Source organism: Dendrobates tinctorius, unplaced genomic scaffold, assembly GCF_039654945.1.
Source record: "Dendrobates tinctorius isolate UK_male_01 unplaced genomic scaffold, ASM3965494v1 ptg000019l, whole genome shotgun sequence".
NCBI classification, from domain to species: domain Eukaryota; kingdom Metazoa; phylum Chordata; class Amphibia; order Anura; family Dendrobatidae; genus Dendrobates; species Dendrobates tinctorius.
The window spans coordinates 50,116,517-50,123,903 of NW_027361687.1; the positions used below are offsets into that span (position 1 = coordinate 50,116,517).

The 7,387-nt window shown below is 47.2% G+C and overlaps 1 protein-coding gene across 5 annotated transcripts in view; it reads right to left on the reverse strand.

The window, feature by feature from the left end:
• SEMA6C (semaphorin 6C) overlaps positions 1-1,811 on the reverse strand; it is a 232,948-nt gene extending 231,137 nt beyond the window's left edge. For 4 of the 5 annotated variants that reach the window (XM_073567007.1, XM_073567005.1, XM_073567006.1 and 1 more), the window contains exon 1: positions 1,248-1,502. The gene's annotated coding sequence lies outside the window, so the exon portion shown is untranslated. Of the gene's footprint in view, positions 1-1,247; positions 1,503-1,714 lie in introns of those variants that run through there. The other variant, XM_073567003.1, reaches the window with a different exon arrangement.
• Positions 1,812-7,387: the final 5,576 nt, after the last annotated feature.

A 7,387-nucleotide genomic window follows, 5' to 3' on the forward strand; every position in this document is an offset into this window, starting at 1 on the left:
TATATGTCACATACACATCTATAGGTGGTCCGTGTATATAAGTGTATACCACACATCGGTACTGGCAGGTATATACGTCACATACACATCTATAGGTGGTCCGTGTATATAAGTGTATACCGTATATCGGTGCTGTCAGATACATACGTCACACACATCTATAGGTGGTCCGTGTATATAAGTGTATACCGCACATCGGTACTGTCAGGTATATATGTCACATACACATCTATAGGTGGTCCGTGTATATAAGTGTATACCGCACATCTGTACTGTCAGGTATATACGTCACATACACATCTATAGGTGGTCCGTGTATATAAGTGTATACCGCACATCGGTACTGTCAGGTATATATGTCACATACACATCTATAGGTGGTCTGTGTATATAAGTGTATACCGCACATCTGTACTGTCAGGTATATACGTCACATACACATCTATAGGTGGTCCATGTATATAAGTGTATACCGTATGTCGGTACTGTCAGGTATATACGTCACATACACATCTATAGGTGGTCCGTGTATATAAGTGTATACCACACATCGGTACTGACAGGTATATATGTCACATACACATCTATAGGTGGTCCATGTATATGTGTCTACAGAACATCGGTACTGTCAGGTACATACGTCACATACACATCTATAGGTGGTCCATGTATATAAGTGTATACCGCAGATCGATACTGTCAGGTATATATGTCACATACACATCTATAGGTGGTCCGTGTATATAAGTGTATACCACACATCGGTACTGACAGGTATATATGTCACATACACATCTATAGGTGGTCCATGTATATGTGTCTACAGAACATCGGTACTGTCAGGTACATACGTCACATACACATCTATAGGTGGTCCATGTATATAAGTGTATACCGCAGATCGATACTGTCAGGTATATACGTCACATACACATCTATAGGTGTTCCGTGTATATAAGTGTCTACCGCAGATCTGTTACGGAGCCGCTGACAGCGCACATATGGGGGGGACCTGCGGATAACGTTGTCCCTCCAGTGAAGAAAACAGATAATTACTGCCCCCAACACTCCTCCAGGCAGTGACCCTCAGGTCTCTCCATTACAACTTCCACACAGCAGTGCGATCCCTGATCTGGGGCGCGGAGCTGGCGATCGGATGCCCGCTGACAGCTGCCATCCCAGCGGATCTCCAAAGTGGAAGGAGACAATGGGCCGGGAATAAGCAGAAGAGCGGGGACAGGTCTTACCTTGCAGGGTGATGAGGGGGTCAGTTTCTTCTTTTTTGAGGGTCGTTCCTGAAAACAATTGGTTGGCAGAGGGTTTGGGGGTCCAGGGAGGAGGGCGGGGGTGGCACATGCCCCGGATTCCTGGGCAGGGGTGGTATAATTCCCTGTGGTGTGAACGTTGCTCCTTTTCTCCAAACTGAAGGCAGAGAAAAACAAAACTACTGCATGCCAGGATCTCGTAATCCTCCGACAGCCCCCGATCACTCCCTGCTGCTGACGACCAATGGCCAGCCACTGCCTGCCCACCCCTGGCTGCACACTCCTCCTGCATCACCGCCCAGACCTGCTGTCATCTGTCACTGCCAGCAGCACGCCAGGGGTTAATGTCCTGAAAGTGCCAGCTGGGGGACATCACAGCTGAGGGGTTGCTACAGGGGGTCAGCCTGTGCTGTGGAGAGCTCTGCTTGCTGTCAGTGAATTGTACATACCTGATATTTCTCATACACTGTGTCCTCCCAATGTGGACGGTGGGTATAAAGAGCATCTCTCTCTGGAGGACCCGTCCGCACACAGGCCAATGTTAGCTTGTAATACCTTACTGCTCCAGCGGTGTCGCTGTGGGCAAACTCTACAATTACTGCCACACAGATCACAGCCGATCACTAGTGATCAGAGGAAACTTTGTGGTCGAGGAGCTTTTCTACCAAGTAGAGGTTCTCCAAAATGCATAATTCCTTTAAAGGGGTGTTCCTTCCAACCACAGACATGGTGTAAATATATTATCCGTCCCTGGTTCACAATAAATAGCCACACATTGCAGAATGTTCAGGGAACTTAGACTGTGCGTATGTGTCCGCCATAGAATGTAATTAAAGGGGTGCTCCGTTTTGGACAATTCCAACTTGTTAGAAAAGCCCTGATCCCTAGTGATTGGTGGTTAAATCTGATAGTAAGTGATTTCCTAACAGCGCCACCACAGGAGAAAATAAGTATTACACCTCATCAATTCACTGGGCAGGACGGGTCTTCCAGAAACTAGACCCAGCATATGGGCATCGCCTGACCTCTAGGAACACACGTGGCACGGTGACAGCGATTACAGTCACCACGTGCCGCGGACTCCATCATCCTTATGTGCCAGAACAGGTTCAGCAGAGCTGGGTGCTGTCACCGCTGACTCCTCAGCATGTCAAGAATCTTAATCCTCTGACATCCAGCCTGTCCTATATTTCTGGTTACTGTCTCTTTAAAATATCATATTTAAAGGGCCAGAGCAAAACAAAAAATAGAAGTTGGCATATGGATGCCATGCAGGAATATGGCAGGACAGTGGCGGTGGTGGCTCACCTATTCATCAGATACACCAAATAGTACTGCCGCCTGGGGCATGAAGGGTTAAACATTCATTAGTTATGTATGCCCACGTCTGAGCTGCCAGGAGGTGAGGATCTCCACCTGCGAGAGGCTGCGGCACACGAACGGCCATGGGCGCCTTGTAGCTGCTAATTGGTGCTGGAAAGCAAAGCTCAGATCATGTCACAGTCCCCGGTGTCATCTGTCTGCACGGTCTGGGGACAGTGTCACACAGGATGGGATTAGATACACGGCTCAGCAGTCAGTATCACACAGGATGGGATTAGATACACGGCTCAGCAGTCAGTATCACACAGGATGGGATTAGATACACATCTCAGCAGTCAGTATCACACAGGATAGGATTAGATACACGGCTCAGCAGTCAGTATCACACAGGATGGGATTAGATACACAGCTCAGCAGGCAGTATCACAGGATGGGATTAGATACACGGCTCAGCAGTCAGTATCACACGGGAAGGGATTAGATACACAGCTCAGCAGCCAGTATCACACAGGATAGGATTAGATACACAGCTCAGCACACAGTATCACACAGGAGAGGATTAGATACACGGCTCAGCAGTCAGTATCACACAGGATAGGATTAGATACACGGCTCAGCAGCCAGTATCACACAGGATAGGATTAGATACACAGCTCAGCAGTCAGTATCACACAGGAGAGGATTAGATACACGGCTCAGCAGTCAGTATCACACAGGATAGGATTAGATACACAGCTCAGCAGACAGTATCACACAGGATAGGATTAGCTACACAGCTCAGTAGTCAGTATCACACAGGATAGGATTAGATACACAGCTCAGCAGGCAGTATCACACAGGATGGGATTAGATACACGGCTCAGCAGACAGTATCACACAGGATGGGATTAGATACATGGCTGAGCAGTCAGTATCGCACAGGATGGGATTATATACATGGCTCAGCAGTCAGTATCACACAGGATGGGATTAGACACACGGCTCAGCAGTCAGTATCACACAGGATGGGATTAGATACACAGCTCAGCAGTCAGTATCACACAGGATAGGATTAGATACACAGCTCAGCAGACAGTATCACACAGGATAGGATTAGATACACAGCTCAGCAGTCAGTATCACACAGGATAGGATTAGCTACACAGCTCAGCAGTCAGTATCACACAGGATAGGATTAGATACACAGCTCAGCAGGCAGTATCACACAGGATAGGATTAGCTACACGGCTCAGCAGTCAGTATCACACAGGATAGGATTAGATACACAGCTCAGCAGGCAGTATCACACAGGATGGGATTAGATACACGGCTCAGCAGTCAGTATCACACAGGATGGGATTATATACATGGCCCAGCAGTCAGTATCACACAGGATGGGATTAGATACACGGCTCAGCAGTCAGTATAACACAGGATGGGATTAGATACACAGCTCAGCAGTCAGTATCACACAGGATGGGATTAGATACACGGCTCAGCAGTCAGTATCACACAGGACGGGATTACATACATAGCTCAGCAGTCAGTATCACACAGGATGGAATTATATACACGGCTCAGCAGTCAGTATCACACAGGATAGGATTAGATACATGGCTCAGCAGACAGTATCACACAGGATGGGATTATTTACACAGCTCAGCAGTCAGTATCACACAGGATGGGATTAGATACACGGCTCAGCAGTCAGTATCACACAGGATGGGATTATATACACGGCTCAGCAGTCAGTATCACACAGGATAGGGTTAGATACACAGCTCAGCAGTCAGTATCACACAGGATAGGATTAGATACACGGCTCAGCAGTCAGTATCACACAGGATAGGATTAGATACACAGCTCAGCAGACAGTATCACACAGGATAGGATTAGATACACGGCTCAGCAGTCAGTATCACACAGGATAGGATTAGATACAGGGCTCAGCAGCCAGTATCACACAGGATGGGATTAGATACACAGCTCAGCAGACAGTATCACACAGGATGGGATTAGATACACGGCTCAGCAGTCAGTATCACACAGGATGGGATTAGATACACGGCTCAGCAGTCAGTATCACACAGGATGGGATTAGATACACGGCTCAGCAGTCAGTATCACACGGGAAGGGATTAGATACACAGCTCAGCAGCCAGTATCACACAGGATAGGATTAGATGCACAGCTCAGCAGACAGTATCACACAGGATAGGATTAGATACACGGCTCAGCAGTCAGTATCACACAGGATAGGATTAGATACACAGCTCAGCAGACAGTATCACACAGGATAGGATTAGATACACAGCTCAGCAGTCAGTATCACACAGGAGAGGATTAGATACACGGCTCAGCAGTCAGTATCACACAGGATAGGATTAGATACACAGCTCAGCAGACAGTATCACACAGGATAGGATTAGATACACGGCTCAGCAGTCAGTATCACACAGGATAGGATTAGATACAGGGCTCAGCAGCCAGTATCACACAGGATGGGATTAGATACACAGCTCAGCAGAGAGTATCACACAGGATGGGATTAGATACACGGCTCAGCAGTCAGTATCACACAGGATGGGATTAGATACACGGCTCAGCAGTCAGTATCACACAGGATGGGATTAGATACACGGCTCAGCAGTCAGTATCACACGGGAAGGGATTAGATACACAGCTCAGCAGCCAGTATCACACAGGATAGGATTAGATACACAGCTCAGCAGACAGTATCACACAGGAGAGGATTAGATACACGGCTCAGCAGTCAGTATCACACAGGATAGGATTAGATACACAGCTCAGCAGACAGTATCACACAGGATAGGATTAGATACACAGCTCAGCAGTCAGTATCACACAGGATAGGATTAGATACACAGCTCAGCAGACAGTATCACACAGGATAGGATTAGATACACAGCTCAGCAGTCAGTATCACACAGGATAGGATTAGCTACACAGCTCAGCAGTCAGTATCACACAGGATAGGATTAGATACACAGCTCAGCAGGCAGTATCACACAGGATAGGATTAGCTACACGGCTCAGCAGTCAGTATCACACAGGATAGGATTAGATACACAGCTCAGCAGGCAGTATCACACAGGATGGGATTAGATACACGGCTCAGCAGTCAGTATCACACAGGATGGGATTATATACATGGCCCAGCAGTCAGTATCACACAGGATGGGATTAGATACACGGCTCAGCAGTCAGTATAACACAGGATGGGATTAGATACACAGCTCAGCAGTCAGTATCACACAGGATGGGATTAGATACACGGCTCAGCAGTCAGTATCACACAGGACGGGATTACATACATAGCTCAGCAGTCAGTATCACACAGGATGGAATTATATACACGGCTCAGCAGTCAGTATCACACAGGATAGGATTAGATACATGGCTCAGCAGACAGTATCACACAGGATGGGATTATTTACACAGCTCAGCAGTCAGTATCACACAGGATGGGATTAGATACACGGCTCAGCAGTCAGTATCACACAGGATGGGATTATATACACGGCTCAGCAGTCAGTATCACACAGGATAGGGTTAGATACACAGCTCAGCAGTCAGTATCACACAGGATAGGATTAGATACACGGCTCAGCAGTCAGTATCACACAGGATAGGATTAGATACACAGCTCAGCAGACAGTATCACACAGGATAGGATTAGATACACGGCTCAGCAGTCAGTATCACACAGGATAGGATTAGATACAGGGCTCAGCAGCCAGTATCACACAGGATGGGATTAGATACACAGCTCAGCAGACAGTATCACACAGGATGGGATTAGATACACGGCTCAGCAGTCAGTATCACACAGGATGGGATTAGATACACGGCTCAGCAGTCAGTATCACACAGGATGGGATTAGATACACGGCTCAGCAGTCAGTATCACACGGGAAGGGATTAGATACACAGCTCAGCAGCCAGTATCACACAGGATAGGATTAGATGCACAGCTCAGCAGACAGTATCACACAGGATAGGATTAGATACACGGCTCAGCAGTCAGTATCACACAGGATAGGATTAGATACACAGCTCAGCAGACAGTATCACACAGGATAGGATTAGATACACAGCTCAGCAGTCAGTATCACACAGGAGAGGATTAGATACACGGCTCAGCAGTCAGTATCACACAGGATAGGATTAGATACACAGCTCAGCAGACAGTATCACACAGGATAGGATTAGATACACGGCTCAGCAGTCAGTATCACACAGGATAGGATTAGATACAGGGCTCAGCAGCCAGTATCACACAGGATGGGATTAGATACACAGCTCAGCAGACAGTATCACACAGGATGGGATTAGATACACGGCTCAGCAGTCAGTATCACACAGGATGGGATTAGATACACGGCTCAGCAGTCAGTATCACACAGGATGGGATTAGATACACGGCTCAGCAGTCAGTATCACACGGGAAGGGATTAGATACACAGCTCAGCAGCCAGTATCACACAGGATAGGATTAGATACACAGCTCAGCAGACAGTATCACACAGGAGAGGATTAGATACACGGCTCAGCAGTCAGTATCACACAGGATAGGATTAGATACACAGCTCAGCAGACAGTATCACACAGGATAGGATTAGATACACAGCTCAGCAGTCAGTATCACACAGGAGAGGATTAGATACACGGCTCAGCAGTCAGTATCACACAGGATAGGATTAGATACACAGCTCAGCAGACAGTATCACACAGGAGAGGATTAGATACACGGCTCAGCAGTCAGTATCACACAGGATAGGATTAGATACACGGCTCAG